The 22,887-nt window shown below is 37.5% G+C and overlaps 1 protein-coding gene and 1 pseudogene across 3 annotated transcripts in view; both read left to right on the top strand.

The window, feature by feature from the left end:
• The window catches only part of CFAP58 (cilia and flagella associated protein 58), a 122,416-nt gene that overhangs the window by 82,110 nt on the left and 17,419 nt on the right, over positions 1 to 22,887 (top strand). The gene's annotated exons all lie outside the window — the stretch shown is intronic.
• LOC141521311 (ADP-ribose glycohydrolase MACROD1 pseudogene) lies at positions 2,999 to 3,954 on the top strand (annotated as a pseudogene).

Below are 22,887 nucleotides of genomic sequence, written 5' to 3'. Positions count from 1 at the left end.
GGGAAATTTCAAGGAAGGAAAGATTTTCTACTTGAGGTAAAAGAAAGGTTTCATGAAAGGGGGAGCAAATGAATTGGGTCTGGAAGGATAGTAGGATTTTGATAAGCAGGAATTGAAAGTTGATAGAAGCTTCCCAGGGTTGTGTGAACAGAGACAGTTAAATAGTCCAAGATACTTTTTTTTTCTCTGAATGGCAGTCAGGTGTCCCATTTGGCTGCTGTCTATAGTATTCATATCTTTGAGAATGAATGATTTCTTCATTGGAGTGTGAAGATATCATACCTTGAAGAAGCCTCACATTTGGGATATAGAAGATGACAAGTAGATGGAGAGGGTTTGTTTGTTTTTTAAGGAGTATTGGGTTGGTGCAGTATCATAGAATTCAAGGACTAAAGAGATTCAAGATGACAATTTTCAGCAGTTAGATGTCAAGAGATATCAAAGAAAATGAGAGCCAAGAAAGGACCTTTAGATTTGGCTAGAAGGAAGTGACCTTTAAGAATGTAATTCTTGTAGATTGAAAAGGGGTACAATTTAGATGGTTTGGAGGGGCAAGAAAGGGCAGGGGTGGAAAGGAAGTGGAGGTGGTTACAGAAATACCACTTGTTACAGGACCTTTCCAGTAAGAGGAGAGAAATAGTATACATAAAAGGGGCACTAAGATCAGGGGAAAGTTTTTTTTTTCATAGGGGTAATTTGGGGCTGGTGAAGAGTGATGATAGTAAATAGTTCTCATGTATTATATAACTCTTTATGATTTAGTGTTTTATAACAACCCTGTGAGAAAACTATTGAAATGTTGTTAGTCTCCTTTTGCACTGGGGAAACCAAGGTAGAGAGAAATTAAGTAAATTGCCTACAGTCACTCCACTAGTAAAAAATGAGAACTTGGAATGAAATACAGGTTTTCTGATTCTTAAAGCCAACACTTTCCATTATATAATATGCCTTCATTCATTCAATTAAATTAAATTCACTTTTACAAGCATTTATTAAATATTGACATATAGGAGTAGCTAGGTGGTGCAGTGGATAGAGTACGGACCCTGGAGTCAGGAGTACCTAAGTTCAAATCTGACCTCAGACACCTAGCTGTGTGACCTTGGGCAAGCCACTTAACCCCATTGCCTTGCAAAAAACCTAAAAAATAAAAAATAAAATATTGGCATGTGCAGCACAGTGTGTGCTCAGTATTAGGATTACAAAGACAACAAGCAAAGCAGTCCCTGCCTTCCAGGTGCTTCAATTTTATGGGGGTGGGTGGGTGGATACAATATTTAGATAACAAGATTTGAGGAGGAGGAGAGGCAAACAATTACCAGGATTAGGAAAGGTTCCTTTTCATAGGATATACCACCTAAGATAACACAATCATTCTAGGCCTCAGATTCTTTTTTTTTTCATTAAAGATTTTATTTATTTTGAGTTTTACAATTTTTCTCCTAATCTTATTTCCCACCCTGCACAGAAGGCAATTTGTCAGTCTTTACATTGTTTCCATATGTTATACATTGATTCAAATTGAGTGTGATGAGAGAGAAATCATATCCTTAAGGAAGAAACAAAGTATAAGAGATAACAAGATCAGACATTAAGATATCAGGTTTTTTTCCTTCTACATTAAAGGATATAGTCCTTGGACTTTGTTCAAACTCCATGGTTCTTTATCTGGATACAGATGGTATTCTCCATTGCAGACAGCCCCAAATTGTGCCTGATTGTTGCACTGATGGAATGAGTGAGTCTATCAAGGTTGATCATCACCCTCATGTTGCTGTTAGGGTGTAAAGTGTTTTTCTAGTTCTGCTCATCTCACTCAGCATCAGTTCAAGTAAATCCCTCCAGACTTCCCTGAATTCCTATCCCTCCTGGTTTCTAATAGAATAGTGTTCCATGACATACATATACCACAGGACATTAATTTGATTTCCAATTCTTTTAGGCCTCAGATTATTCTTTTTTTTTTAGGTTTTTGCAAGGCAAACGGGGTTAAGTGGCTTGTCCAAGGCCACACAGCTAGGTAATTAAGTTTCTGAGACCGGATTTGAACCCGGGTACTCCTGACTCCAGGACCGGTGCTTTATCCACTACGCCACCTAGCCACCCCTTGGCCTCAGATTCTTTTATCTTTTAAATGCGGGGATTTACTAAATAGCCTACTAAAGAGCCTTGTAGCGTGCTCAAGCTCACACATTGAGCTCTCTCTCTGTATCTGTATCTATAAATTATACACACATATCAATGTAAATATGTATGAGCCTTGAATGAAACTAAAGATCACAGAAGATGAAGTAAGGAGGTAGTGTGGAAATGACCTGCAAAAATTGAAATTGGAAGGTGGAATGCCAAATTCAAGACTAGTATGGTGGCCGGTTTGGCAAGAAAAGTCCGAGTTCATGAAAGGGAGCAAGGATAAATAAGCTTGGAAACTTAGACTGGAACTAGATTGTAAAGGCCTTTATAAATGCTAGAGACTCTGGGTGAGATATATCGACAGATTTCTTGAGCAGGGGGAATGAAACAACCCAACCTTTGCTTTAGGCAGCTCTTACGAAGGAAGAAGGAATCAATGCGAGAGAAGGTGTGAAGGCAGAGCGGACAAGACTGGCTATGAGGGTGAAGGAGAGGAAAGAGAAGACGGTGCCTCTGATGACGAAGGAGAAGACTCTGTCTCTGATGATGAAGGAGAAGATGGTGCCTCTGATGATGGAGAAGATGGTGCCTCTGATGACGAAGGAGAAGACGGGTCTCTGAAGGCAGTGCCGGCGTCCCGGGGCGGCTGGAGAAATAACGGTGCAGCTTGGAGGAGGGCAGATCTGCGCGTTCGAGGCTGAGGGCGGCCGCGCGGCCACGCTTCATTCCCGCCGGAAGGCGCAGGCGCAGGCCGCCCGGGTACCAAGCCTGCTCTCGGGGGGCCCGGGCGCCCCGGGAGAGGCAGCCGCGATGTCACTGAGAGGCAGTGTGACCCGGCCCGCGGCGCCCCTTTAAAGCCGCGCCCCGCGGCCGGCGCCGCCGCAGTTCCCCGCCCGCGGCAGCGCGCTGCCTCTGCCCGGCCCGAGACCCCGGGGCCCGCGGCTGGCTGGGGCGGCTTCCCCTCCGGCCATGGCGACCAAGGCGGACCTCCAGAGCGGGCTGGACTGGAGGGAGGCCAAGGCCTTCCTGAGGGGCCTCACCGACAGGCAGCGGGAGGCGCACTACTTCTGCCTCGACTTCGTCAGCCTGAAGAAGATCCCGACCTGGGACGAGGCGGGGGCCAAGGCGAGCCCGGTTCGGCCGCGGAGCTGCCCCTACCAGGCCGACCGGGCCCTGAACCAGAAGATCTCGCTGTTCCGGGGCGACCTGACCAAGCTGGAGCTGGACGCCATCGTGAACGCGGCCAACAACTCGCTGCTGGGCGGCGGCGGCGTGGACGGCTGCATCCACCGCGCCGCGGGCCAGCTGCTCAAGGAGGAGTGCCGCGCGCTGCAGCGCTGCGACACCGGCAAGGCCAAGATCACGGGCGGCTACCGCCTGCCGGCCAAGTACGTCATCCACACGGTGGGGCCTGTCATCAGGGGCCAGCCCAGCCCCGCGCAGGCGCAGGAGCTCCGCAGCTGCTACCTCAGCAGCCTGCAGCTGGCGCTGGACCACGGCCTGCGCTCCCTGGCCTTCCCCTGCATCTCCACGGGCGCCTTCGCCTACCCCAGCGAGGCGGCGGCCGAGCTGGTGCTGGCCACCCTCCGGGAGTGGCTGGAGAAGCACCGGGACCGGGTGGACCGCCTGGTGCTCTGCGTGTTCCTGGAGAAGGACGAGAAGATCTACCGCAGCCTGCTGCCGCACTTCTTCCCCGCGGCCTGATGTGGGGCTTCCAGCCCGGCGGCCGCCTCCCCGGGCCGCCCGTTCCCGCGCCTAACGAGACCACCGGTTGATTTCCCCCCCCCCCCCATCTGACTCTCCTACAGCAAGGGGAATCTCAAAATCCTATTTAATAAAGGGTTCTGCTCATTAAAAAAAATAAAAAAAGTAAAAAAAAATAAGGGCACTCATAATCCTTAAAAAGAGTTGGAAGGTTCCTTGTAGAACGTTTAGTCCAGACCGACGGGGATGGCTCGCAAGACTAGAAAGCCCAAGTGACCTCACCAAGGTCACAGGGGGCTAAGGTGCTGAGGTAGGAGAGTTCTGAAAGACTTGCCAAATAAACCCAGGTCATCTAAAGAGAAATCCGGGTCTCTTTCTCTGCAGTGAGGAGAGGAAAAAAGGTTTAGGATAGCAAGAGTTAGGGTCAAGGAAAAAGGATCACTTTGAAGCAGTGAGGACTCAGATATAGCTAGAGAACCTCCTTGGCACCTTGTGGGTGCTCCTCTAGTGGCCTGCAACAGCTCTTGAGGAGGTGTGAAGAAGGACAAGGAGGGGGGAACTTAGAATTGGGTTTAGTAAGATAGTGGGAGGAGGGGGCAAAGAATAGAAGCAGAGGAGTTGAATAACTAGTGTCCAGCCTAATATGTCCTTCATTCTTGAAGACCACCGTGACATCAGGGAGGTGATACCATGAAAAACACATGAATTGTATTTCTCCAGAGCCATCTGGATCCAGTGGCCAGATATGAAACAGGATGACCAGAGTTGACCCTGGATGTGGGATAGTCAGGGTTAAGTGATTAATCCAAGGTGTCTGATAAGCGTCAAGGGTCTGAGGCTGGTCTCAGATTCCCTACCTCCTCACTCCCAAGGCCAGTGCTCACTATGCCACCTTAAAGCTGTGTCAAGCCTACAATGGGAAGGAAGATGTGACTAGGATGACAGACAACGGGGAGGAGAGATAAAATCATGATAATAGGTTTGAGAAGAATGATGAAAGTTAAGCATTTCAAGGAAGAAGAATCCTTTTGAGTGACGGTGAGATTATGCCTGATTATTCCTTTGTGAATCTATACATACATAATATAAAATATGTATACACACACAATACACACATACACTCATATAAATACAATGTACAGCACATTGGTATAGTGAATAGAGAACTGGCCTGGAAGTCATGAAGACCTGAGATCAAATCCTGCCTCTGAAACATACTGGTTCTATGACCCTGGGTACATCATTTAAACTGTGTTCCAAGCAACTCTCCCAAGACAATAAATTGCAGCCTACAGTGGTAGAGACAATCCTCCTCCTTCTCCCTAACCATACACACACAGACTCTTATGCTACGAAACTGTTGATTTTTATCCTCAGAGGTAATCCCCATTGAAGAAACCCCTTCATTAGCAACCAGAGGTCAAAGACAAGTTGAAATTAGTATGAATTCATGATGGTTAGATTCTGGGTTCTTAGGATGTTCTCCCACCGTGTTTTGTTGTTCTTTTAATGTGAATATTTTATAATTTTGAAAAGTCCTTGGTTATCTTGATGTACAATACATTGTAGGGTCTTAATTCATTTTAGTTTTTGTTTTTTGTTGTGATTATAATCATTTTATTATTTTGTTGATTTCATTTCCCTTTCTTATTAGGCATGAGTAAAGGGTTAACAATTTTGTTAGTCTTTCCAAAAAACTTGTCATTAATTTTATTTATTTCTATAGTATTTATTTCTCTTTAATTTTTAAAAGTTCTTTTGTGTTTATTTTGTGTTTACTTGAGTTCTAATTTAAAAAAAAATGCCTATCCATTGCATTAACCATCTACTCCTTTTAAAAAAGCACAACAAAACTTGTTTGTTTTTATTGGACAAACTGCTTCCTCTTAAGACTGCTTTAACTTCATCCCAGAAATTTCAATGTTTCATTATCAGTTTTGACATAATTCTAGGATATTTTTGTGCAACTCAATCATTGTTTTTAGGATATATGATTGTTCAATCTCCATTAAGTATTGTGTCTTTTGTTCATGTTCCCTGAATTAATTGCCATTTTTTTGTTATGGTCTAGGAAGGATATGTTTAGTATTTTAATATTTCACATTTTCAATTTTTCTTTGCCTTAATATATAGTTTTGTAAAATTGACATATGGTGCTGAGAATATACATATTCTTTTGTGGTTCCATCCCAAAGGCATCATAAATCTTTTAACTAAATTCTTCTATAATCCCTTTAATTCTTTATTTTCCTCTTTTTGTTTATCTTTTTGTTAGATTTTTCCACTTCTGTGAGTGGAAAATTAAGGTATCATATTATATATTAATATCTGTCTTTTTAAATTTTTATTTTCAGTTTGATCATATAAATTCAATATTGGTATTGGCTTATTATTTATGGTTACTTTTAGGATAATGTAATTTTCATGTTTATTTTTTATATTATGAAATTTTCATTTTACTTTCTCCATCAGCATGATCGCAGTTCCTTCTTTATTGAATTCATCTGATTCAAAGTAAATTTTCTCCCAGTCCTCATGACAGATTTTATGTGTATCTTTGATTTTTAAATTTGTTTATTGTAAGTAAAATTGTAGGATTTTATTTTCTTCAATCTGCACTCTTTTTTGTTTTACTGGATTGTTTTGTCCATTCACATTTAAAGTCATGAGAATTAGTTATATTTCCCTATATTTTTTTATCTAGTGTTTTTTAAAATTAGGGTTTTTTTAAAAATTCTTTTCTCTCTAAATACTTTGTCCCTAATTATTTTGCTCAATTTACTCTAATGGATTAATAATTCCATAAAGTTTTCCCTTCTCTCTTACCTTTTTTCTTTCCTAGTTCCTAAACAAAACCTAGGATGGTTTTGTTTAATTTATGTTTATTTAGGTATTTTTTCATTTTTTTCTTCTGCAGAAGTGGTTAGTTTAAAAATCCTCTTCCCTTTTACCTTTCTTCTTTATAAACTTATTAAAATAAACCAACCTCTTAATGGTTTCTTTGTTGCCATTTTTTGAATCAGTCTTTTTCTCTTTTAAAAAAACAAACAACTTTATTTCATTACTGTATCTTTCGTTGGTAATTGTATTTGGAATCCTTGTAGTTCTATTGTGTGAGGGTGCTTGCAAGTCAAATTTTTTATCCACATGTTTTGGTTGTTGTTATTGCAAGAATACCTCAAATGTCATTCCATCTTTTTTCTTTTTTGATTAAGTTTAGATTATTAGGGTATGTCATTTTGAATTGAATCGTGAGCTCCTTGCTTTTTGGAATATATTATTCCATTTCATTTTGCAGTTTTTAGTGGATACAGAATAGTTTTGTGCTATTCACATTTTTTTCTTGTCTTTATATTTGAAGGTCTTCTGCTCACTTGCAGGATTCGTTGCTTGTCTTTGGAATTATTACATTTAATCTCTGTCTTAGATATTAAAGTATAAAGCTCTTTTGCTGTAGGTGAATGTATCTATGGATTCTTTTGATTGGTCCTTTGGTTTTTCTAGTCAGAGATTCTGGGTAGTTTTCTTGTATCATTTCCTATATTGTGGTGTTTGCATTTTTTAGTTTGTCATTTTTTTTGGAGACTGATGATGCTTAAGTTGTCTCTGTGCATCCTGTCTTTTAAGGTTAATAACCTTTAATTATATGAGATCATGGGTTATTTTAATATTATTGCTTTTTCTTTTTTCTTCTAGATTGTCTTGTTAATTTGAATTACAAATCTATTGTTCTCTCTCTTTGGCATGAGTCTTAACTAAGGGTTCAGGTATTTCCTACTCTTCTAATTCTTTCTACTATGTTGATACTTAGTCTCTTCTAATTTGTTTCTTTATAGTTTTCATTTTTCTTTTGAACAATTCTGGAACATTTTGTTGTTGTTCCATATTCTTTTGGGATCCCACTGGGTTCTCTGTTTCATCAGATGTTTGTTCAATTTTCTTTGTCAGTTTGTTCTTTTTCATACACGTACTTGTTTATGAATTAAATGGGAACACTCCTGGGGTTGGAAGAAGATTGGCTTAAAAAATATAGGCCATTATGGCCAACTCATGCCAGTAAATAATGTTTGGGGGTGAAGACAATGTTTTTCAAAGTTAAAAAAAACCCCTAGGTTACTTGGAGTTATTGTTGTTAGACTATATATAATTGCAACTGTTCGTTTCTAACATCAGGAATTCCATCCTGCTTCTCTTAGAATTTTGATACAACCTTATTAATTCAAACTTCCTTGAAGTTTGAGTGTGTGAACTTTAAGAAACTGAACTTTTTAACTGGTTACAATGGATGTCTTGAGAAGCAGGTTGCATGAGACTGTCATGGCAGAATCGATAGGGATATGGAACTTAATACATACTTGTTGACTGATACTGGCTCTAGCATTTAGGATTAATGAGGAATAATCCTGCAATCTCTTGTCATGGTTAGACTATATCTGAAGTTCTCTCTTCAGCTGAGGGTATCACATTTTAGGGATGACACTGATAAACTGGAAAATCTCTAGAATAGGCAACTGGGATGGTGAAAGACCCCAGAATTTATATCATGTGAAGATCAATTGAACTGGGAATGTTGAACCCAGAGTTGGGGGGTTGGGGTTGATAGAATAGCAGTTTAACAAATATTTCAAGGGTTGTTGTTTGGAGATTTTCAACCTATTTTGTTTAGTCCAAGAGAAAGTAGAGTCAGGAGCAAAGGAGGAAATTTCAAAGAGGCTTTAGACTGGATGGTAGGAAACCTTTTTTTTTTAAATCTTAACAATTTGAGTTTCCAGAAAAGAAGTGAGTTGCCTCTAGAGGTAGTGGGTTTGCCCCCACTGGAGGTCTTATTTAAACAAAAACAAAAAACCCAAAACTACCCTTTAACTGAGTTTTCATATATTGTTTGAATGTCTCTGAAGTCCTTCCTAATTCTAAGCTTCAGCAACTTGATGACAGGGGTTATTAACCCTTTCTGGATGTAGATCTCTTTGGCAGTCTGGTAAAACCTATGGACTTTTTCTCAGAATAATGTTTTTAAATTTATGAAATAAAATATGTAGAATACCAATTATATTTGAATATAGTTGTCCAAATATATTTTTAAAAACATCCACAGATCCCAGGTTAAGAATCCTTTCTTTGGGCTCTTTCTAATTCTCTACTTTGTGACTCAGTGCTTTGGCACATAGTAATATTTAATTGAGGCGATTGAGGTAAAGTGACTTGTCCACATTTGAACTCAGGCTCTCTTCACTCCAGAACTTGGTGCTCTATCTACTGTGCCACCTATCCCATGTTGATTTTTTCAGTTTGGATCCTAGAAATATAAATATTTTTATGTTCATATTTTTTAAAAGTTTACTTTTTCTTCTGTATTTTAACTCTGATTCCAATCAGTAGATGAAAGCGTACTCAATTGATCATTTAATAAAAGACCTTTCGTAAGTGTGTTAGAAACCAGTTTTTTGAAATGAATCTTATATGAAGATTGTGTTAGGGGAAATCTGGATATGGAATTTTAATGGGAGACAATGATAAGGAGAAAGATAGAGAAAGGATGCTACTTAGGAATCCTCTTCCAGGTGCTCAGAATCGATCCCACTTGGTAAAAGGAGCTGGAAATTAAAATATTAGCTGAGCCAGAACCAAGTCAGCTAGGAAGGATCATCCCAGGGAAGTAGCTTAGAGGACTGTGTTCACAGGAAAAAGGAAAAAAAAAACCTAGCCACTATTGCTTGGAATGTTAGACTAGGTGGAGGATTAATACAATTTAAATTTGAAAGTAAACCCCAGAGAAATTCCATGACTAGGAGAGCTGAGTTTGGAGTAGGAAGGGAAACAAGGACAGAGCTAGGACAATGGTACTCTGCCAGCTACCAAGATAAAACAAATTTAAACAGTTGTGTTAATGAAATTCAGTCTATGTGAAGGGAATGGCAAAAATCTACGTAGAATTTTTATCAGCAAATAGACTTGCATTTTAGAAAAATATACTCCTGCAAAAATGGATCAAAAAAGAAATTTGTGTTGTTTATATGAGACAGTCCTGGAGAGATGTCTTCCATATTGTTATAAACAATAATGAAGGTTAGTGTATGTTAATTTCTGATATGCCTCATAAAACATTTAATCATTTATATCCCATGTTAAAAACCACTGTGCAACAAACCAGGACCTTCCCCCCCCCATTAGAAGAAATGTAAGTGCCTTTTCTCATCGAGAATTCAAACATCTCAGATACTCTCTCGAGGGGGCTTTGCTGCTTCATGACATCATAAACAAGGTGGTTCCAGAGTTCAGCTTAGCTGACATTTTGGTTATAATACCAATAAACAAGAAAGCCCCAAGGTATTAGGCATGCTTTTTTTTTCTTTTCTAATGCAAGCTAGAATTGCAGTAGGTTTATATTGCTTCTAATTTATTTTCCTACTAATTAAAATAAGCATTTTCAGTCAGATTAGGTAGTATTTCTGGGCTTCTTGTTTAGTGAGGGAAGTAATTTTGCTCAAAATCCTAAATTGGCTTTGTTCTTTTGTTAAAGACAATGGAAGCGGGTGTTTGGAACGGAACAGAAAGGAAAAAAAAATATTGCATTAAGGTTTTTCTAGCCAAGAGCTATGTATTTATGTATGCAGAAGCATATGATTAGTTATTTGACATGTTCATTTTAGTTAGAGGATGATTTTTGGAAAAATGCTGTTATATCTAACATTCACCTAAATATATCAATATATACATGTAAATACATGTGGAGTTTTCCTGGCACAATTAATTTGCATTAATTTACAAAGCAAATAAAGCAAAAAACCTCAAAAAACCAAAACCAAAAACCCAACTCCCCCCAAAACCCCCCACCATAAAAGCTTCTACAAGCATTTATAACTAAGAGATGAAGGTAGTATAATAAAAAATTTTCTGGCCTGTTTTTTAGGAGTATATAAATAAGCTAGGTTGTCACTGACTGGTAGGTACAGCATGGAATTTAAAAGAGAACCCAGTTTGGCTGAGGGAGAGAGGTCATTTTTGAAATGTTGATTAAATTAGTTGTCCTTCTTGTTATAGGATGATTTTCCACTTTTCCTGGAGTTTAACCAAGGGCAGAAGTTTTAAGGATAAAAATATCCTGACACATAGTACTTTCTTTTCTGCTTCGCTTTCTGCTTCTCAGAGGAGAGGGCCAGAATTGTTGTTCACAAGGATGGACAAAAGAGGGCCTGAGTTTTTGTTTGTTTTTGCTTCAGCATCGCATATTTTCAACTCTGTTTTTTCATAGATCATAGGACTTAGAACCAAGTTTATGTTCTATGGCAAGAGTCAGCAAACTAAGGCCCAAAAGACCAAATTCATCTTGGGAACTGTTTTTGTATAGCCTGTGAACTAAGAACATTTTAAAAATATTTTAAAGTAATAATAAAATGATTTGAAAATATAAAAATATTCTTGAACTCATTGTAGAAAAGGACATGACAGACCCGATTGATCCATTTTAAGAAATTCCACAATCCCTAATAGCCCTATAAAAATTAAATTTAAAGTTTGTTCTGTGTTCCCATAAAAATGTCCTGTTGATCACCAGACTAAAATATAATCTGTATTTATCAATCACTGTTACATTTAAGTCTCATAACTTCCTTTTGCTTTTATTTTGTTTTTTGGACTTCATGCAGTTTTGTATTGTTGGGTTTTGTGAGGAAATTCATTTTTTCAAGCTAGATTATGTAGAGGAGAGGGTGACAGGACTAGAAACCATGCACCAGCAGGACTGAGTGATGGAACACTGAAAGTATTTATTGGAGTGAAGTCAGGGGGCCTGTGATAGTTATCTGTAAAAATTTGAAAGGGCTATCATCACAAAAGGCACAACTTAGAGCAGTATGAGGTGGATGCTATAGGGAGGATAGATTTTGACTTGGACATCAGGTATAAAGCAGAACTTTATAGCTAAATAAATAACTATAATAATAATCAAAACTGTTCCTAAGTAGAATGAACCACATTGAGAGAGAAGTCACAGGTTCTACTCATTGGAATGATTCAAGTGGATCCTTGTTAGACAAATTATAGAAGATATTATTTTTCAAGTATGGTTTTAATGAGATGTTCTTTAATATTTTAAGTTCTCTTTTAGGGGAGGCCCTTTTCAGCTCTGAGATTCTTGACTTAGTTCTGAGATATAAATTCAGTAAGCCCCTGGATTTTGCTGTTCATTTCACAATTTTGATTGCCTACTACTTATTTAAATAGTTCAGGATTGAGTTATTTCAATTGTGTGTATTAACTTCTTCTCATTTTTCTTTTTTACTAATTCTGATCTTAGCTCTAATAACTCTTTGATCTTATTGGATAGTTGATTCAAAGATAACTCTTCTATTAATAATAAATCCTTTCTTATTTGTTAAAAATAAACAAAATTTGTAGGGGTTTTTTGGGGGGCGGTTGTTTGTTTTTTTGTTTTATTTGCCTTGTAACCTTAGAATAATAAACAGAGAGTTGGCCTCAGAACCAGATTTACCTGTGCTCAAGATTCTATTTGTTCTGTGAGGTGGGACACATGATTTAATTGCTTAGGACCCTAGATAACTCTCTAAGATTATAAACTGCAGAGAAGGTACCAACTTGCATTGATAGAAGAAATTAACTTTTTGGGAATTCTCTATAACAGTGAAATCACAAATCCAATCCCTAACATTTTTCTCTTATCTGGTTCCCACCATAATCAATGCCTACCAAGTCTTTTCTTGTAGAAAGTTTTCATGAAATGTAGGCATGAAGTTTTTACATAATCAACAAGTCTTTGTCCTCTCTTATTTGTTCTTCTGAATAACGCTTTCCCATATATTTTTTCTTAACTAAGTATCAGTGTATGTTAATTTTTATTATCAAGATCTTCATAGGCTTTCTCTACTACTTTGTCCCTAGCAACTCATTCTAGTATATAAACTGAAGTTATTTCCTCTACAACTTGTGTATGTTGCTCTTGTAGATTATGTATGGGTCTACTTGAATCTGCTTAAATTTGGTTTGCAGGGAGGCATGAATAGATATCTCTAGAATATGGCCCATCCCTCTCCAAGAGAGACTTTGACTCCTTTCAGTAGGGGAGTAGGAGATTGGGTTTACAGTGCTGGCCCATTCTGCCTTCCTCAGAGAGGGGATATCGGATCACAATCATATCCATCTGCCCCCCCCCCCCCAATTAATATTAGACCAGGAGAAATAATTTTTAGGTTTAAGATTCCTTTTTGGTTGCCAACCCTTTAATGGCAAAGGAGTATTCCAAGCTATATCCAAAAGCTAGATTCCCTTTCCACTAAAGGCTAGTTACATAAAGACCATCCCACATATTGAATTGTGAATACATCCATTTATCCAAGAAGATAAGAAACAGAAATCAGAGAAATTTAGAAGATATCAAACAATGTGCCATAAATAAATCCTCTCCCTTGGGATTCAATCAATAGAGTCCCTGGATCTCACACAAGGGGATATTGCTCTAAGTTTGTAGTGTGGAAAACTGGAAATAAGGATATGTTAGAGGAATGGACTCCTTTATATGTTGACTTCTTCCCAGAGTCAGTCTTACCCTTTAAAGGCCTTTTCCCTGAATAGAGCCTGGAACCACATCCGTCCTCTCTCATAATTGGAAGCCAGAAAAAGAATTTCTCCTCTTCTAGTTTCTTGCCAACTCTACCCCTCAGACAGGCAGAAAATTATGAATAATCGTCTTCCTCACTAATAAGAAGAATCTTATGCCAATGCCTATGCTTGAAACCCAGGGTTATATTCTCAGTATGGGATGACTAAAAATTTCATGAAATAATTCTCCTTCTTGCCTTTGGGTGTATGATAAAACCTACTCTGCCAACTCTTTTCTTTGCCTCTCCAAGGAGCCATCCTTTCATTCAGCTGTAATTTCCTATTTTGATTTCATTTATAGGAAGAATGTCAATTGATGTGCTCCAGTTCCTTAAGCTATATGTCCACATGTTGGTCACTGAACAAAGAACTCATATTTAAAATAGCAAGCACCAAATTAAAGTTTATAGGCAATCTAAAAACTGATTCTTAGCATCCTGTCCCCTTTACTTTCACTTTCCCACTGTAACTACACAAATGGGGATGGCATTGTATTGACCATTTAAAATTTATTTCATGGATTACTATGGTAAAAACACGTATCACCATGTAAAATGATGAACCTCTTTAGGTGGTCCTCAGAAAATTACCTTAATCTGTTGCCAGGATCATACCCCAGATGGAAAATGGAAATTAGATATTACATCAACACCAATTATAATATTTTTATATAAAGCTTAATTTTTGTAAATTGATTGTCATGCCATGGAGGCAAAAGTGTTCAGAAAACACAGCAAAAATATAGTTTAATTTCCAGGAGGAGAAAGATAACAACCCAAAATTAGGATATAAACTTCTTTGTAAAATCTTACAAAGATGCATGCACAATTATGAACAGCATCATTTAATGAGCAGAGAGAAATAGTGGATGATAAAATTAAATCAGAGAAAGCTTTTTAAGATATCAACTAAGTTACCATAAGAAAATTTAAGCATGAAGATGCAAAGAAGTCAGCAATTAGGAAAAATAAGTAAAATTTATAAGAATTATTATGACATTTCATTTTTTACCCCAAGGATAGTGGATCCACCCCACTTGGTCCTTAGTATCACAGTCCTAGGAGAAGTAGGAATGGCACTGAGGAGTACAAAGATGGAGAAAGACAAATTGGTATATGATGGTAGTCTGCAAGAGGGAATGGATACCCTTTCACAAAGGACCAAAAGATGTAGCAAATCAAAGTTGAACTTAACTGTTGAGTATAAAAATACATTCTATTCAGGAGAATAAAATGTCACTTTACAGGTTCTTTTCCAACAAAGCTTCTCCTATCAGTACACCAATCTTGAATGGCTCCTTAAACCCAATAGCAACAGAAACTATTTTGCTCAGTTACCTCTAATCAAACATCAGTCAATAAGAGAGGGAGATACTTATTTGCCAAAGATAATCTCCACTGTGATGGAGGAATTCCAATTCAGAGTCCAAGTTGAAGAGTAATTGTTTTTTGTGGGGGCAAAATGAGTCATTTAACCCTTTTGCCTCAGTTTCATCATCTGCAAAATGAATTGGAGAAGGAAATGGCAAACTATTCCAGTATCTTTGTCAAGAAACCTCCAAATGGGTCCCGGAAAAGTCAGAAATAACTGATACAGCAGAACAACAGAGCTTTTTTTTTTTTTAATGAATCCAAACTTCTTAACGATAGCAAAGAATCATCTTTTAATATACTGAATCCTACTTTTGTTGCTCTATGTATGAGGAAGAGGGATGACAAGTAGACATCCTAGGTTCTTCTTCACACATGACCAACACATATCACAATATTACACAGTTCTCTGATGACATATTTCATTCCCAATCTTCAAAATTCTTCCTCAGTTATATGTTACAGTTTGATCATACCTATCATACTCTTCTCCATTGCACTCTAGGTGATGTTCACTTTTAATTCTTTGGAAAATGTTGTGTTCCAAGACTTTGCCATAGAGCAACAACCCTCAATGGGGTTTACAATGTCAAGAAAAAGTAAGGAAGGACTCCAATATTTTGGGTCAGTGATATATCAGTAAACACTTATTAATCATCTCCTATTTGCCAGACACTATGCTAAGTTTTGTGAACAAAAATATGAGGGGGAAAAATGTCCCTGTTCTCAAGGAGCTTGCAAGCTATTGGGAAAATACTCAACAGGAACCTAAATTAGAAAGGTTAGGTGAAAAGGTACCCAAAATGGGAGTGTGGCAGAGAAGTCAGAGAAGTCCCAGAATAATAAAACAAGGTGAGAAATAAGATATCTGAGCTTCCTCCTTCAAGATAGGTTTTGGAGTTCAAGGCTTCACTCACTAATTAGGGAGGTAAAGGGTCATGAGTTGAGTACTAATTAAGATTTATAGGATCTGGGGGGTGGCTAGGTGGCACAGTGGATAAAGCACCGGTCCTGGAGTCAGGAGTACCTGGGTTCAAATTCGGTCTCAGACACTTAATAATTACGTAGCTGTGTGTGGCCTTGAGCAACTTAACCCCATTTGCCTTGCAAAAACCTTAAAAAAAAAGATTCATGGGATCATGTCTGATCTTGAGGAGGATCCCCTGTGGCAATCAGGAACCACAGAAAGGGCAAGGATCGAATTTATTAGAGGAAACATCCAAATCAAAGAAATCACAGATTGTTTTGAGCAACCCCTCGACTAAGTTCTAAGTTTTAAGAGTTATGTCTTATGAACATCTTCAACTCAAGAGTTATATAGCTATAACAATTTGTACACTATGGAGAACTCTACCAATTTTGTTAATTGATGAAAAATTATAAGATTTTAATTGGAATTTGATTTTTTTAAAACTAATTTGAATTTCTTATTATGCTGCTATAGTAGAAAATTCTAGATTTAGGGTTAGGGACTGAATTTTAATATTAGCTCATCACATAACAGCTATGAGACCTGAGGAAAGTCACTTACTGTCTTTGGACTTCAGTTTTTTCTCATCTATACAGTAAAAAGTTTGGACTAGATGACAATAATGGTCCTTCCTAATGTTAAATCTAAAATTCTGTGATCCTAATATATGAGAAATATGGATTTATGATAAAGCATTTTTATCAACAACAATTTAGGGAGCACCTGTTTTAGACTTGGGGGTATAAAGAAATGTAACATTTAACTCTTCTTTTTTTAATTTAAATTTATTTTTATTAAAGATATTATTTGAGTTTTACATTTTCCCCCATCTTGCTTCCCTCCCCCCCCCCCCAGAGAGCACTCTGTCAGTCTTTACTTTGTTTCCATGTTGTACCTTGTTCCAAATTGGGTGTGATGAGAGAGAAATCATATCCTTAAAGAGAGGAGAAGTCTAAGAGGTAACAAGATCAGAAAATAAGCTATCTGTTTTTTTTTTCTAAATTAAAGGGAATAGTCCTTACACTTTGTTCAAACTCCACAGGTCCTTATCTGGATACAGATGGTATTCTCCTTTGCAGACAGCCCAAAATTGTTCCCGATTGTTGCCCTGATGGAATGAGCAAGTCCTTCAAGGTTGAACATCACTCCCATGTTGCTGTTAGGGTGTACAGTGTTTTTCTGGTTCTGCTCATCTCACTCAGCATCAGTTCATGCAAATCCCTCCAGGTTTCCCTGAAATCCCGTCCCTCCTGGTTTCTAATAAAACAATAGTGTTCCATGACATACATATAGCACAGTTTGCTAAGCCATTCCCCAATTGAAGGACCTTTACTGGATTTCCAATTCTTTGCCACCACAAACAGGGCTGCTATAAATATTTTTGTACAAGTAATGTTTTTACACTTTTTCCTCATCTCTTCAGGGTATAGACCCAGTAGTAGTATTGCTGGGTCAAAGGGTATGCACATTTTTGTTGCCCTTTGGGCATAGTTCCAAATAGCTCTCCAGAAGGGTTGGATGAGTTCACAGCTCCACCAACAGTGTAATAGTGTCCCAGATTTCCCACATCCCTTCCAACAATGATCATTATCCTTCCTGGTCATACTGGCCAATCTGAGAGGTGTGAGGTGGTACCTCAGAGAAGCTTTAATTTGCATTTCTCTAATAATTAATGATTTAGAGCATTTTTTCATATGGCTATAGATTACTTTGATCTCTTCATCTGTAAATTGCCTTTGCATATCCTTTGACCATTTGTCAATTGGGGAGTGGCATTTTGTTTTAAAAATATGACTCAGTTCTCTGTATATTTTAGAAATGAGTCCTTTGTCAGAATCATTAGTTGTAAAGATTGTTTCCCAATTTACTACATTTCTTTTGATCTTGGTTACATTGGTTTTATCTGTGCAAAAGCATTTTAATTTACTGTAATCGAAATCATCTAATTGGATTTTGGTGATGTTCTCCAACTCTTCCTTAGTCATAAACTGCTCCCCTTTCCATAGATCTGACAGGTAGACTAGTCCTTGATCTTCTAATTTGCTTATAGTATTGTTTTTATGTCTATGTCCTGTAACCATTTGGATCTTATCTTGGTAAAGGATGTGAGGTGTTGGTCTAATCTAAGTTTCTTCTTCCATTCTAACTTCCAATTTTCCCAGCAATTTTTATCAAAGAGGGAGTTTTTATCCCAATGGCCAGACTCTTTGGGTTTATCAAACAGAAGCTTACTATAATCATCTCCTGCTTTTACACCTAGTCCACTGGTCCACCACTCTATTTCTTAGCCAATATCAAACAGTTTTGATGACTGATGCTTTATAATATAATTTTAGATCGGGTAGGACTAAGCCACCTTCTTTTGCACTTTTTTTTCATTAAGCTCCTGGCAATTATTGACTTTTTATTTCTCCATATGAATTTACTTACAATTTTTTCTAGCTCATTAAAATAATTTTTTGGAATTTTGATTGGTAGGGCACTAAACAGATAGTTTAGTTTTGGTAGAATTGTCATTTTTATTATATTAACTCTACCTATCCATGAGCAGTTGATATTTGCCCAGTTATTTAAATCTGATTTAATTTTTGTGAGAAGTGTTTTATAAATTGTTTTCAAAAAGATTTTGAGTCTGTCTTGGCAAATAGACTCCCAAGTATTTTACACTGTCTGAGGTTACTTTGAATGGAATTTCTCTTTCTAGCTCTTCCTGCTGTTTCTTGCTAGTCATATATAGGAAGGTTGAGGATTTATGGGGGTTTATTTTATAACCTGCAACTTTGCTAAAATTGCTAATTGTTTTCAGTGGTTTTTTAGATGATTTCTTGGGATTCTCTAGGTAGACCATCATGTCATCTGTGAATAGTGAGAGTTTTGTCTCTTCCTTCCCAATTCTAATTCCTTTAATTTCTTTTTCTTCTCTAATTGCTGATGCTAACATTTCTAATACAATATTGAATAGTAGTGGTGATAATGGGCACCCTTGTTTCACCCCTGATCTTATTGGGAATGCCTCTAGCCTCTCCCCATTGAGTTTAATGCTTGTTGATGGTTTCAGATAGATACTGCTAATTATTTTAAGGAACAGTCCATTTATTCCTACACTCTCTAGTGTTTTTAATAGGAATGGATACTGTATTTTGTCAAAAGCTTTTTCAGCATCTATTGATATGATCATATGATTCCTGATAGGTTTGTTGTTGATATAATTGAGTATACTAACAGTTTTCCTAATATTGAACCAACCCTGCATTCCTGGAATAAATCCTACTTGATCATAATGTATTATCCTAGTGATGACTTGTTGTAATCGTTTTGCTAAGATTTTATTTAGGATTTTTGCATCTATATTCATCAGGGAGATAGGTCTATAATTTTCTTTCTCTGTTTTAACTCTTCCTGGTTTAGGTAACAGTACCATATTGGTTTCATAGAAAGAGTTAGGCAGAGTTCCATCTTTCCCTATTTTTCCAAAGAGTTTATATAGAATTGGAACCAATTGTTCCTTAAATGTTTGGTAGAATTCACTAGTGAATCCATCAGGCCCTGGAGATTTCTTTTTTAGGGAGTTCAGTAATGGCTTGCTGAATTTCTTTTTCTGAGATAGGGTTGTTTAGGTATTTAATCTCTTTTTCATTTAACCTGGGTAACTTATATTTTTGTAAATATTCATCCATTTCACTTAGATTATCAAATTTATTGGCATAGAGTTGGGCAAAATAGTTTCGAATTATTACTTTAATTTCCTCCTCATTGGTGGTGAGTTCACCTTTTTCATTTATGATACTAGCAATTTGGTTTTCTTCTTTCTTTTTTTAAATCAAATTGACCAGAAGTTTATCAATTTTATTGGTTTTTTCATAATACTAACTTTTGGTTTTATTTATTAATTCAATAGTTTTTTTGCTTTCAATTTTATTAATTTCTTTAATTTTTAGAATTTCTAATTTGGTACTTAATTGGGGATTTTTGATTTGTTCTTTCTCTAATTTTTTTAGTTGCATGTTTAGTTCATTGATTTCCTCTTTCTTCAATTTATTCATATCAGCATTTAGAGCTATAATATATCCCCTGAGAGTTGCTTTGAATGAATCCCATAGGTTTTGGTATGTTGTTTCATTATTATCATTATCTAGGATAAAATGGTTAATTCTTTCTATAATTTGATTTTTGGTCCACTCATTTTTTAAAGTGAGGTTATTCAGTTTCCAATTTGTTCTGGGTCTCTTTGGCCTTGTATTGCATATGACTTTTATTGCATTGTGATCTGAGAAAGATGTATTCACTATTTCTGCCTTTCTGCAGTTGATCATTAGCTTTTTATGTCCTAGTACATGGTCAATTTTTGTATAAGTTCCATGTACTGCAGAGAAAAAGGTATATTCCTTCCTATCCCCATTCAGTTTCCTCCATAAGTCTACCATATCTAATTTTTCTAACAATCTATTTACCTCCCTAATTTCTTTCTTGTTTGTTTTATGATTCGATTTATGTAGATCTGATAGTGGGACATTGAGGTCTCCCACTAGTAGAGTTTTGCTTTCTATGTCTTCCTGTAATTCTTTCAGCTTCTCCTCTAAGAATTTGGGTGCTGTCCCACTGGGTGCACATATATTCAATATTGAAATGATTTTATTGTCTATGGTACCTTTTAGGAGGATAAAGTTTCCTTCCTTATCTCTTTTAATGCTATCTATTTTTGCTGCTGCTTTGTCTGAGATAAGGATTGCTACCCCTGCTTTTTTTACTTCAGCTGAAGCACAATATATTGTGCTCCAACCTTTTACCTTTACTCTATATGTATCTTTCTGCTTTAAATGAATTTCTTGTAAGCAACACATTATAGGATTCTGGTTTTTAATCTACTCTATTTGCTTACATTTTAGGGGAGAGTTCATCCCATCACATTCAAGGTTATGATTACTATGATTACTAATTCTTTATTGCCCTCTGTGCTATCTTCCCTCTGTTTGCATTTTCCCCCTTTCTCCCCCCTTTATCCATTTTCCCCAATCTTTTGTTTCTGAAAACCACCCCCCTTCAGTGTTTTTGCCCTCCTATATCACACCCTCCCCTTTCTTTCCTCTTTCCCTTTTCCCTACCCTTCCTTTTGTTATTTCCCCTTTTTCCACCCCACTCCCCTTCCCTTTCTTCATCCCCACCCCTTTTCCCTTTTTAATACTTGAAATTTTAGATGTTTTATAAGTTAACTGAGTATATGTAGGTTGACTTTAAGGCAAGTCTGATGAGAATAAGATTCAGGTGTTTCTTCTCTGCTCCCTTCTTCCCCACTATTACCATAGGTTTTTTTGTACCTCTTAGTGTAATGAGATTTACCCCATTCAATCCCCTCCCTCCTCCCGTCTCTTTCCTGTCCCCCTTTTTAGGGTGGTAGTGTTTTTTTTTTTTTTTAGATCCTTCTGTCTAAGTCATAGAAAATTCTGAGTGTCTGTCCGTTCTAGTTTTGTACATTCTGTCAAATAGAGTCAAATTTCCTGAGAGTTATTAGAGTCTTTCTCCCAAGTGGGGTTAAAGCCAGTTACATCCCATTGGATAGTAGTCTCATGGATAGGTCATGAATGTCCATCATTTCTGGCTAGGTGTATTCTCTCTGTTAGAGTTACATTTCTCAAGGTTTATGAGAATCTTTTTTTTTTTTTTGCTGGGGTTTAGCCAATTTCAACTTACTGGATTGCATATTTTTTTTTTCTTTTACTGCCACCCCCTCCTTGTTTTTTTACCTTTTCATGTGTCTCTTGAACCTCCTGTTTGATGTCCAAATTTTCTGTTTAGCTCTGGTCTTTTCATCAGAAATTTTGGGAATTCTTCCATTTCTTTAAATGTCCATCTTTTTCCCTGGAAGAGAAGGCTCAGCTTTGCAGGAAAGTAGATTCTTGGCTGCATTCCAAGCTCCCGTGCTCTTCGAAATATCTCGTTCCAGGCCCCTAGATCCCTTAAAGTTAATGCAGCCAGGTCCTGTGTGATCCTTACTGTGGCTCCTTAATATTTAAATTGTTTCTTTCTGGCTGCTTGCATGATTTTCTCTTTTATCTGATAGTTCTGCAGTTTGGCCACAACATTCCTTGGTGTTTTCATTTTAGGATCTTTTTCTGGTGGGGATCGATGTACTCTTTCAATAACTACTTTGCCCTCCGATTCCATGATATCAGGGCAGTTTTCCATCACTAGATCCTGTAATATTAAGTCCAGACTTTTTTTCTCTTCAGTGTTTTCAGGAAGTCCTATAATTTTCAGGTTGCCCCTCCTTGATCTATTCTTGAGGTCAGTGGTTTTGTTTATGAGGTATTTTGCATTTGCTTCTATTCTTTCTATTTTTGATTTTGTTTAACTGACTCTTGCTGTCTCATGAAGTCATTAGTTTCTGTAGACTCCATTATTTCTTCATTAACCTTTTGCAACTCCTTTTCCAATTGGTCCATTCTACTTTTGAAAGAGCTTTCCATTTGACCAATTGAGGTTTTGAGAGAATTAATTTCTTTTTGCATTTGCTCATTTGAGGATCTGAGAAAATTATTCTCATTTTGTAATTGTCCAATTGATGATCTGAGAGATTTATTCTCCTTTTGTGTTTGTCCAATTGTACTTTCTAAGGTATTAATTGTCTCCCCCAAATTTTTAAGCTCCTTCCTTATTTCGTCAAGGGAGTCTTTCTGTGCTGGAGACCAGATTGTATTCTCCTCAGAGGTTCCAGTTCTCTCTGAGTTGGGGTCTTTCCCTTCCAGGAATTTTTCTATGGATCCACCTTTCCGCTGACCCTTCTTCATTATGCTAAGACCTTGAGTTGGGTGGGGCTGGTTCACCTGGGCTTGAGATCTCTGAAGGCTTTACTGAGTGCAGTTTCTCTGGCTGGCCAGTAGGAGATGCTGGTTGTCCTCTCTGGAGTGTCTGTGACCTTGGTTGGGAGGCCTTCTCCCTTTGCTGGAAGGCAGGAGATGGAACTATTGAATTCTTTTGCCTTCAATCAATGGTGGGCTTTACCCTGGCCTGAGTTCATTCCTCAGCTGGGCTGGTTCTTTTGCTCACACACCTGGGCCTGAGGCAGAAGTAATTTGCCTTTGTTTCAGGAGAAGCCTC

The sequence above is a fragment of the Macrotis lagotis genome, chromosome 4 (genome assembly GCF_037893015.1).
Source record: "Macrotis lagotis isolate mMagLag1 chromosome 4, bilby.v1.9.chrom.fasta, whole genome shotgun sequence".
Taxonomy (NCBI): Eukaryota; Metazoa; Chordata; class Mammalia; order Peramelemorphia; family Peramelidae; genus Macrotis; species Macrotis lagotis.
This window is presented reverse-complemented; position numbering and strand designations above follow the sequence as displayed.